Raw genomic sequence first — 12,063 nt, forward strand, 5'->3', positions numbered from 1 at the left:
TGGCGAGGTGATCTAGAATTCGCAATTATTGATATCCCATTGGCCTACAACATAATTCTGGGGCGTCCGTTCCTATCGGAAACGGAATCGCTCATCTCAATGAAGCATTTGACATTACATTTGCCAACGCACCAAGGGCGAGTCATAGTTGAAGGTGATCAACTTGTATCTCAACAGGCCTATACATTGTCTCTTGAACCAAAACCAGATGAAGAGGATAAAGTCGATGAGAAGCCGCCAGCGGAAGCATTGGGAGAAACGGAACTATTCGCCATCTCAAATGACAAGAACGTGCGAATAGCGGCTGGACTCCCAGAAGAAACGAAGAAAGCCATTACCGAGGTGTTGATCCAATGCGAGTCGGCATTCGCCGCTCCGAATGAAGTGCTGAAAGGAATAAGCCCAGACATAGCAACCCATCGTTTGAATGTGGACAAAGGTGCAACCCCAGTGCGACAGAAAAAGAGAGGACACGCTCCAGAGCGGTAGAAGGCGATTGAAAAAGCTGTGGCGGATTTGCTAAAGTCAGATGCAATTCGAGAAGTCACCTATCCGGAGTGGCTAGCCAATGTGGTGCTAGTCAAAAAGCCAAATGGAACGTACAGAATGTGTGTCGACTTCAAGGATCTGAATAAAGCTTGTCCGAAGGATATGTATCCGCTGCCTAACATTGATATATTGGTAGATGGAACTGCAGGATTTGAGGCTTTATCGTTCACCGACGTGAAATCCAGTTACCACCAGATACCTATGGAGAAGGCGGATGAAATCAAAACATCATTCATAACTCATCAGGCGACCTATTGCTTCAAGGTGCTGCCCTTTGGATTGAAAAACGCGGGAGCAACATACCAGAGGATGATGAACAAGATATTTTCAGACAAGTCAGGCGAGAACTTCTCGATCTACGTAGATGACATGATCATTAAAAGCAAGAAGATGCAAGACCACCCGCAGGATATCAAAGAAATCCTGGAAGTGCTGATTAAATATGGCCTCAAGTTGAACCCAGAAAAATGCACGTTCGGAGCAAGGGCAGGAAAATTCCTGGGTTTCATTGTTAGCGGCAAAGGAGTTGAGGCGAATCCTGAGAAGGTTAAAGCAGTGATGGAGATGAAAACACCGAGGAACGTAAGAGAAGTACATAGACTGAATGGGCGGTTGGTGGCATTAGGGCGATTCATATCATGCTCAGCTAGAAGATGTCTACCTTTCTACAATGCCATCAAAAAATCTAAGTCCTTTGAATGGACGCCGGATTGTCAAGATGCATTTGAGGGTATAAAACGATTACTATGTTATCCGCCCTTAATGAGCAGGCCGGAGGATGGAGAAGATTTATTTCTTTATGTATCCGTCACCAGTATGGCGATATGCACTGTGATGGTGCGAGAAGAAGAAGGGCAACAATATCCAGTGTACTATGTGAGCAAAGTCTTGAAGGATGCAGAACTCCGGTATTCGAAGTTGGACAAAATGGCCCTCGCGGTGATAACCACAGCGGCTAGATTAAAACCATACTTTCAGGCGCATACTATCATTGTGAGAACTGGCATTCCAATGCGAAAGGTACTGCAGAAACCTGACGCATCCGGCCGATTGATGGAATGGTCAATTCGCCTGGGAGAATTCGATATTCGCTATGAAGGAAGACCAGCGCTAAAGAGTCAAGTACTCGCCGATTTCGTGAATAAATTCACGTGGGATGATGACGAATGTCCAAAAGCACAAAAAGAAGAGTGGAACATGTTCACAGATGGAGCATTATCCACAGATGGAGCTGGACTGGGAGTCGTCATCAAAGGCCCGGAGGTTATTCGCATGTACTATGCGGCAAGGTTAACTTTCAAAACTACCAATAACGCCGCAGAGTATGAAGCAATGATATGCGGATTGAAGTTGCTCAATGAACTCACCCCGGAAAGACTGGTAATCTACAGCGATTCCAAACTCATGATAAATCAGATCACAAAAAATTATCTGGTGAAACAGGAGGACCTAGTAAAATACCATCAGGTGGTCGGCAGATTGACACAAGAGTTAACACACAAGGGAGTCGTTTGGGAGATGGTGCATATTCCGCGAGGCCAAAATGCAAAGGCTGATAAATTGGCAAAAGCAGCGGCAAGTAGAGAACCATGGAGTCAAAAAGCGTGCAATTTGGAAATAAAATCGGCACCAGCATTCGAAGTCGATCAGATTATGGTCATCGAAGAGCTGGAAGACGATGAAGATTGGCGGATGCCCATCCGCCAATATCTGGAACAGGGAGATTTGCCGGTTGATAAAAGCTTAGCCAGAAAGCTAATTGGGCAGTCAGCTAGATACTCAATTCAAGATGGAACTTTGTATCGGAAATCGTATAGATGTCCATGGTTGAAATGCATTAGCCGCAATGAAGGAGACTACGTGCTGCGAGAACTACATGAAGGAATTTGTGGCGCGTATGAAGCTTCGGCGGCATTGGCAAGAAAGGTCACGTTGATGGGATATTACTGGCCCAAGGTGGTGGAGGATTCCCAGAAGATGGTCGCGGAATGTCACAAATGTTAAATCCATGCGAATGAAAAGCATGTTCCCGGAGCCGAACAAATCACTATAATGACGGCATGGCCATTCGCAACATGAGGAATCGATATTGTGGGTCCATTCCCAGTAACGACAAAGAAAAGGAAGTACTTGATAGTCGCAGTTGACCACTTCAGCAAATGGGTAGAGGCGGAGGCAGTAACCGCCCAAACACCTGAACGAATGATCGAGTTCTTACGAGAGAACATTATCATGCGATTCGGAATCCCGCAAAAGCTTATAACCGACAATGGCACCCAGTTCAACTGTACCAAGTTCAAAGCATACTGCGAAAGCATGGGGATCAAGAATCATTTTTTTTCCGTAAACCATCCCCAATCGAATGGTATGACGGAGGTTACCAACAGGGCCATGATTCAAGGCATGAAGAAGCGGCTAGGTGATAAAAAAACAGGTTGGGCGGATGAGATACCCCATATGTTATGGGCATACAGAACCTCTGTAAAAGCAGCAACAGACGAAACACCTTTCTCGCTGGTTTATGGAGCCGAAGCAGTCCTACCTGTTGAAATCAAGTCACCCACAGATCGGATAATTTATTATTGCGACACACAAAATCCTATCAACATTAGAGATGCATTGGATTCTGTTGAAGAACGAAGAGAAAAAGCTTACATGCGAATGGCAGTGTACCGCAATAGAATCAAGAAATATCATGACAGAAGGGTGCGAAAAGTGATAATCAACGAGAACGACTTGGTCTTCAAAAAAGCGGATAAAATACAATCCAGAGAAGGCAAAGGCAAATTAGGCGTCAACTGGATCGGACCATACAGAGTATCCAAGAAGCTAGGACCATCAACTTTTGAAATAGAAGAAATAAGCGGAAAAAAGCTCCCGCGCACCTGGAATCTAGAGAATCTACGCCTATATAAACAGGCCGAGTAGTTCAGGGAAATGACGAGTACTCTTTTTCCTTTTATGAGTTTTTCCCACTGGGTTTTCTGATAAAAGGTTTTAACGAGGCTTTGATCCCGCACAGTTTATGTACCTATGTAATAAGAAGCCTTTTTTCTTTATCAGTAAAGATACTCAATTATTACATTTATTCAGTACACTACGTCCTAATGCGGATCCTTTTCAAGCTACTCATAAAAACACATAAATGTGTTGCCTATTAAAGAAAGGCGGATGCATGATTACGCATCACTCGCAAAACTTTATGGTTAAACTTAAAAACACATAAATGTGTTGCCTATTAAAGAAAGGCGGATGCATGATTACGCATCACTCGCAAAATCTTATGATTAACCTTATGATTATATTATTTTCGAAAGAAAAATTGTAAGATAAGGCATAAAATTAAGCGAATAAACGAGTACTCAAAAAATTGCAAAAATTGCAAAAAGGGTCTGGCCACCCTAAAGGAAGCGAAACTAACTACGAAGAAATACAAATATGGAGTCAGCAAAAGGCAAGGGTCACATATGAAAATAAAGGGCAATAAGGAATAAAGCGACAATTGCACATATAGGTAAAGAGGCAAGTAAAAGAAAATTAATATATATGGGCAGTTTGTTACATACAATAGTCCAAATATAAATCAAACTATGCTACAGCTTCCTCTCCTTCACCCCTATGGCCATCCTCGCCTTCAGCGGCTCCCTCATCTCCTCCAGCCGGCGGATCTGCTTTAAGCGAATCCTCAACCCTCGAATCAATAACCGCTCCAGAGAGAGGCACCTCTTGCTCAGGCTGAGAAACGTCTTGTGGTGCCTCTTCTTCTACGTTCTGATTCGGGATCACGCGGCTAATTGGAGAGTCCTGGAAACTTTGCCAATCCAAGAGGAGTACCTCATCCATATCGGCATCCTCGGCCTCCAGCTTATCCCACTTCTCAGTCAAATCCTTCTCGGGGATGGGAACTTTGGGGCGATTAAGTACTCGATCCGGATGCCCATGCTCATAAGCGGCATGAATTCGCTCCCCATACCAATAGATGCGAGCGCTATCTTCGGCTACGATCTCTTCGGCCCTCCTCTTTTGCATCTCTAGGTCCTCATTGGATGAATTTAGATCATCAAGGGCCTTCTGCAGCTCATCGGACTTAGCCTGGAGAGATTGGAGAGCTTCCTCCTTCTCGCTCATGGCCTTCTGACAAGCACCTTCCAGGGCCTTTACCTTGCCTTGGACGTCATCAAAGAGCGACTTCTGAGTCGCCAATTCAGTACCAAGACTCTCCAACTCTTTAGCACGCTCGGCGTCCCTCCGGAGAGCACCCTCCGCGAAGTTAATAATCTGCATAAAAGATGATTCGCAGATAATAAGAGCGAATAGAAATATGCGGTTACTACGAATACAAGATCCTTGAAAGGGAATATCACAAGCAACAATATACCTCTATGGCCCGCTTTTCAATCCCCTCCATAGCAGTAGGAAGAGGTACTTGCTCCCGCACGCGGGAAGCCGAGGGGAGTCGCCCAAGGACATTGCATATGGAAGAAACAATGTCCTTACAAGAGAAGCTCACAGCCATGCCAAAGGTCCTAGTCCACCACCCGCTGATATCGGGAATAGGCTGTGAATGCATAAGGAGAAAGATCAGGAGAACAGCAGATAACTCATGAGGAAAAATTAACAATATAAAAAAGGGGAATAGATCAAGATACCTCGTGGATTGGAGTACTGTTTTTTCCTTGGGCCGAGGCGGATACAGGTGTACCGCCAGTAGTGAGGGACACAGAGGTGTTTTTCTTCCTGGGACGAGAAGATTCTGTATCCGCAGTATTCTTCCGCTTCCTAGTTAAGGGAAGGTCCTCGGAAGCAGAAGCTGGACCTTGTGAAACAGAGGCCCTTACGGGAGAAGCCGCCTCAATAGAAGTAATCGCCCCTCCAGGAGAATTCGCCCCTGCAACAGAAGTGGTTCCCTCCATCCGCCTCTTCCTTCTCGCTAGGGCTTTCGCCTCCCGATCTGCAGCGAGTTGAGATAAAGGATCACCCCTGCAAAGGGTTAAAAGAAATCATCAACTTGGAAATAAAAAAGTACCTTGTACAAAAACGCGATAAGGGATATAGACAACGCGATCTCCCTCGCGGTAGGCAATCGCTACTCGGCTCCTTAGCATATGGAAAGCCTGATCATATATCCATACAAAGGGAGGAGTACTTTTCAAAAACTTGATAACGGCGGATTCTTCCTCGCTGGGGCAACCAAAGTTCAAACTCTTCACGTTGGGTCGGCCCCAACGGCGAAGGAAATTCGGATTCCCTTCATTAAACTTGATGAAAAAATAAGATCGATCCCACTCGCGGATTTTGTTCAGCTTCTCATCAAAACCATAGTAACCGCTCTGACGGATGAAAGTGAAATACCCCGCCGAACTTTTGAAATGATGAAGCTTGGAGAAAATTTTGAGTGAGAAGGGAACCTCCAGACAATCCGCCAGAAATTTGTCCAGAGTTAAGTCGGCCCATCCATTGGGGTGCAATTGACCGGGTGCGATTCCGTAACCGTCAAGGACAGAGGCAATCTCATCCGCCAGCGGATACGTGAAACCGCAGATAATCTGGGCGACGAAAATGGTGAAATACCCTTTTGGGTAGTCGCCCGGTCCTCTATCCTCCCCGGGAATGAGGGTTTCGAGACCTTGGAGCCAAGGATACTGCTCCCGCAAATCATCAATTGTCTCGCGACAAACTAGACTTCCCGATCTGTCATTCTTCGGTAATAAACGAGGGGTTGGGACAGGTGGCGGAATCAACTTTTTAGGGTCAAAACCTAAACCCTCATCGGCTGTATTCGCCAGGTGGAGGAAGTCGGCAGGATGAAAACCAGGCCAGGAGAGCTGGTTGAAGTTTCATCAACCATCTCCTCGACCTCATGGGAGACCTCGCGGACGTAATTTTCGTCGAACGGTGCGAAGTCGAGGTCAGGGCTCGACATGTTGATGAAGAAAAATGAACTGGAGTAAAGAGTCGAGCGAGGTACAAGTTCTGGAAAGGAAAACTTACATATGAAAGACGACACAGAGGAGAACGGTCGCAAAGAGGTTGATGCCGGAAAATAAACGACGGAAAAGGTTGATGCCGGAAAAGAAACGACGGAAAAGGAAAGTCACAATTTTCGAATTTTTAGATAAATGATTTATTAAATTTATACTTTGTTAAATTTGTAATATTTTTTATTTTATTTATTGATTCTTAACGGGTAAGGGTACCTGTGGGTACCCGCGAATTAAATGGGAAGGGTATGGGATGCAAAAATATACCCGTTAAGGTAATGGGACGGGTACGGATAATTAAAAAATAAACGGGTAAGGGTTTGGGATTGGCCGTGGGTACCCTACCTGTTGCCATCCCTACGTTCTCCACATCTTGGAGAACCAGGATTCCACTTTAGAACATGGTTTGGAGTTAGTTAAGACTGTTGAAAAAATCAATTTCCAAATAGAAACGTTTTACGCTACCATGTGCACATCTATTAAAAAAAAATACATATAGGAGAATTAATGGTTATTCATTTCCTTTCATTTAGTTTCCCTTTCTTGATTCCTTTTCTTTTACCCCTTGTGAACCAAACGCCCCCCTCAGTTTAAATTAATTTGGCAAAAAGCATTCTAAGAGCCTGATTTTTCATTTTTTAGTTTATTAAGTCTTTAATCTTTTTTTTTGTAACATTAAACCCATAATGACCAAAAAATTCAGTTTTCATCGTAAAATTTGAGTAACAAAGTATTATTTATTTCACATGTATTCAAATTTTGTAGTTTCAAAGTTTGAAAAAGGTTTTTGATATACGTAATATAACCATAAATAAATTATAGAAACCTTATTTTGAATCTTTTAAGGAACCACATATTTTATTATTATTATTATTAAAAGGAAACAATACCAATTTTGGTTGAATCCGTCTATCACTACAAGAAAATTAGTAATTAGCAACCGTAAATTTGGTTGCTAAACTGGTTAGTAACATGATTTTGCAACCAGATTTGTATTTTTAGCAACCAAAATGGATCGGTTGGTAATTACAGTTTTTCTTGTAGTGCATAAATGTCATGTGTTTTACTTAAATGTTTGATAACTCATACAATAATAGTTAAACTGATTTTCATTTGTTGAAATTAACTAATAACAATTAATTAAGACCTTATGTCTTTGGTTGCAACTTCTTGGCAGTAGTTAATTTGTCTCTGCAAATTAACTTAGCACTCCAAAATATTTCATCAAACTATGGATTGTAATTGCTAAAACCAATTTCCATTCAAACCTTGCCATAAAAAAGCTCTTGGTCTTAGTTTTTCTGTCAAAATATTTGTGATATGTTGACCTCAAAATGTGAGAAGTATTGATTCATAGTGACAAACTCAATGAGAAACATGAAAGGTCCAATTCCTCTCATCTCCTCACAGTAGATTCTGCAAAAAAAAAAAAAAAAAAAACATTGAATCCAAAGTAGACTTCTTTTATAAAAAGATACTGAATTATAAATTGGAACACAATTCAACTGAAAATTCACATATGTACACCCATTGAATAAAAAACCAATTTCAGAATAAAAGTCAGATAAATGGAAGGAAAACTCAACATGGAAAAAAATCATAAAAGAAAATTAAAGACATGAGAAATGCACATGGAAAAAATAAGAAATGGAAGGAATTAAGAGATAGATTATAATGGTGAGACAAATACCCCCTATATGTTAGGAGTTGAACTCTCATAAATTTACTAAAGTCTTCAAACTGGTTTGCTGCAATAATATGTGCTCTGTCCAACTTGTACCCTTTATTCTCCTTAGCTTCCTGGTATGCAATAGAAATCAAACAAAGAATTTTGCATAATAACTTATTAATGTCGACCTCAAAACATGAACCTAAAATTCATTTTTTATCCAATAAAAAAAAGAGATGATTGGTTTTATGAGCAATAATGATTTCATATACCAAAATCATAAAATCAGAGCCTTAAATCTGCAAGTAGAGGTGTAGAGAAATGCTGTAATCTAATTTTTTCAAGGCTTTCTCTTCATTTGCCACCCATTCCTCTAGTATCCTAATTTTTAATTGACTCAGGTGTAAGGGCACATGTTATGTAAGTAATAAATAAGTAACAACACCTGACCTATAGCCCTTATAGGACTCCAGGAGGTCCTCAAATTCAATGCCATATACCCCTAGACAATAAAGTCCAATGCTTTCGCAAATCCAATGGCAATCTGGCATTCAGAAACAATTGCAAACAAAACCAACACAAATGCTAATTATTAATATCACATATGGACACTGAAAAAAACATAATTAAAACCAACAAAGATATATAGAGAGCTCACTGGATGCTTTATATGTTTATCCAAGGGTTAATACACATATTTGCCCTTGTGTTTTCGCGAAAAAACAGATTTCCCTTAAATCAAATAAACCCACAAAACTACAGGAAAAAAACCAAGATTTACCTTGTGAGTGACAGCTTCAAGTTTATTCATTACTGGTAAAAAAATCTTTCACAAGCATATCATCTTTTGAAGACTCTCTCTCTTTGAGAACTCAATTTCCTCTACATTCCAAAAGGTCCCATTCGTCTGATAAAATAAACAGATAAAAATTATCAAATAACAAAAAAAAAATCACCATTTAAACTATTGGTGTGAAGATAGGAATTAGGTATATTTCCACCATAAAACCGATTACAGAAGGAAGCAATGGAAGGTGAGATTAGAGGCATACATAGGAGTTAGGTTTTCTGAATTTCAAAATGAAGAGAAAACCTAGAAAAGGTAGAAGCGAAAATGATGGAGATTCTTGCTCTGCATCGCCCTCAAAAGGTAGAAGAGAAAACCTAGAAAAGGTGAGAAAGATGAGCAGATACATAATTTCATGAAAAAAAAAAAGAATTTTGCAACCCGTGAACAACAACCGCAATGGTAGTGGAAACGACACCCGAACAATGATGGAGATTCTTGCTCTGCATCGCCCTCAAAATCGCAACGGAATCGTTGCTCCCACCATTCCGGCCAACACATATGAAATAAAGACTAGCATGATCCAACTAATCCAACAACTTGGTCAATTCGGAGGGGAACCCCATGAAAACCCTAACGAACATCTCGATAAATTTCTTAATACAATAGCATATAATTTTCGCTTCTACCTTTTCTAGGTTTTCTCTTCATTTTGAAATTCAGAAAACCTAACTCCTATGTATGCCTCTAATCTCACCTTCCATTGCTTCCTTCTGTAATCGGTTTTATGGTGGAAATATACCTAATTCCTATCTTCACACCAATAGTTTAAATGGTGATTTTTTTTTTGTTATTTGATAATTTTTATCTGTTTATTTTATCAGAAGAATGGGACCTTTTGGAATGTAGAGGAAATTGAGTTCTCAAAGAGAGAGAGTCTTCAAAAGATGATATGCTTGTGAAAGATTTTTTTACCAGTAATGAATAAACTTGAAGCTGTCACTCACAAGGTAAATCTTGGTTTTTTTCCTGTAGTTTTGTGGGTTTATTTGATTTAAGGGAAATCTGTTTTTTCGCGAAAACACAAGGGCAAATATGTGTATTAACCCTTGGATAAACATATAAAGCATCCAGTGAGCTCTCTATATATCTTTGTTGGTTTTAATTATGTTTTTTTCAGTGTCCATATGTGATATTAATAATTAGCATTTGTGTTGGTTTTGTTTGCAATTGTTTCTGAATGCCAGATTGCCATTGGATTTGCGAAAGCATTGGACTTTATTGTCTAGGGGTATATGGCATTGAATTTGAGGACCTCCTGGAGTCCTATAAGGGCTATAGGTCAGGTGTTGTTACTTATTTATTACTTACATAACATGTGCCCTTACACCTGAGTCAATTAAAAATTAGGATACTAGAGGAATGGGTGGCAAATGAAGAGAAAGCCTTGAAAAAATTAGATTACAGCATTTCTCTACACCTCTACTTGCAGATTTAAGGCTCTGATTTTATGATTTTGGTATATGAAATCATTATTGCTCATAAAACCAATCATCTCTTTTTTTTATTGGATAAAAAATGAATTTTAGGTTCATGTTTTGAGGTCGACATTAATAAGTTATTATGCAAAATTCTTTGTTTGATTTCTATTGCATACCAGGAAGCTAAGGAGAATAAAGGGTACAAGTTGGACAGAGCACATATTATTGCAGCAAACCAGTTTGAAGACTTTAGTAAATTTATGAGAGTTCAACTCCTAACATATAGGGGGTATTTGTCTCACCATTATAATCTATCTCTTAATTCCTTCCATTTCTTATTTTTTCCATGTGCATTTCTCATGTCTTTAATTTTCTTTTATGATTTTTTTCCATGTTGAGTTTTCCTTCCATTTATCTGACTTTTATTCTGAAATTGGTTTTTTATTCAATGGGTGTACATATGTGAATTTTCAGTTGAATTGTGTTCCAATTTATAATTCAGTATCTTTTTATAAAAGAAGTCTACTTTGGATTCAATGTTTTTTTTTTTTTTTTTTTGCAGAATCTACTGTGAGGAGATGAGAGGAATTGGACCTTTCATGTTTCTCATTGAGTTTGTCACTATGAATCAATACTTCTCACATTTTGAGGTCAACATATCACAAATATTTTGACAGAAAAACTAAGACCAAGAGCTTTTTTATGGCAAGGTTTGAATGGAAATTGGTTTTAGCAATTACAATCCATAGTTTGATGAAATATTTTGGAGTGCTAAGTTAATTTGCAGAGACAAATTAACTACTGCCAAGAAGTTGCAACCAAAGACATAAGGTCTTAATTAATTGTTATTAGTTAATTTCAACAAATGAAAATCAGTTTAACTATTATTGTATGAGTTATCAAACATTTAAGTAAAACACATGACATTTATGCACTACAAGAAAAACTGTAATTACCAACCGATCCATTTTGGTTGCTAAAAATACAAATCTGGTTGCAAAATCATGTTACTAACCAGTTTAGCAACCAAATTTACGGTTGCTAATTACTAATTTTCTTGTAGTGATAGACGGATTCAACCAAAATTGGTATTGTTTCCTTTTAATAATAATAATAATAAAATATGTGGTTCCTTAAAAGATTCAAAATAAGGTTTCTATAATTTATTTATGGTTATATTACGTATATCAAAAACCTTTTTCAAACTTTGAAACTACAAAATTTGAATACATGTGAAATAAATAATACTTTGTTACTCAAATTTTACGATGAAAACTGAATTTTTTGGTCATTATGGGTTTAATGTTACAAAAAAAAAGATTAAAGACTTAATAAACTAAAAAATGAAAAATCAGGCTCTTAGAATGCTTTTTGCCAAATTAATTTAAACTGAGGGGGGCGTTTGGTTCACAAGGGGTAAAAGAAAAGGAATCAAGAAAGGGAAACTAAATGAAAGGAAATGAATAACCATTAATTCTCCTATATGTATTTTTTTTTAATAGATGTGCACATGGTAGCGTAAAACGTTTCTATTTGGAAATTGATTTTTTCAACAGTCTTAACTAACTCCAAACCATGTTCTAAAGTGGAATCCTG

The sequence above is a fragment of the Euphorbia lathyris genome, chromosome 5 (assembly GCF_963576675.1).
Source record: "Euphorbia lathyris chromosome 5, ddEupLath1.1, whole genome shotgun sequence".
NCBI classification, from domain to species: Eukaryota; Viridiplantae; Streptophyta; class Magnoliopsida; order Malpighiales; family Euphorbiaceae; genus Euphorbia; species Euphorbia lathyris.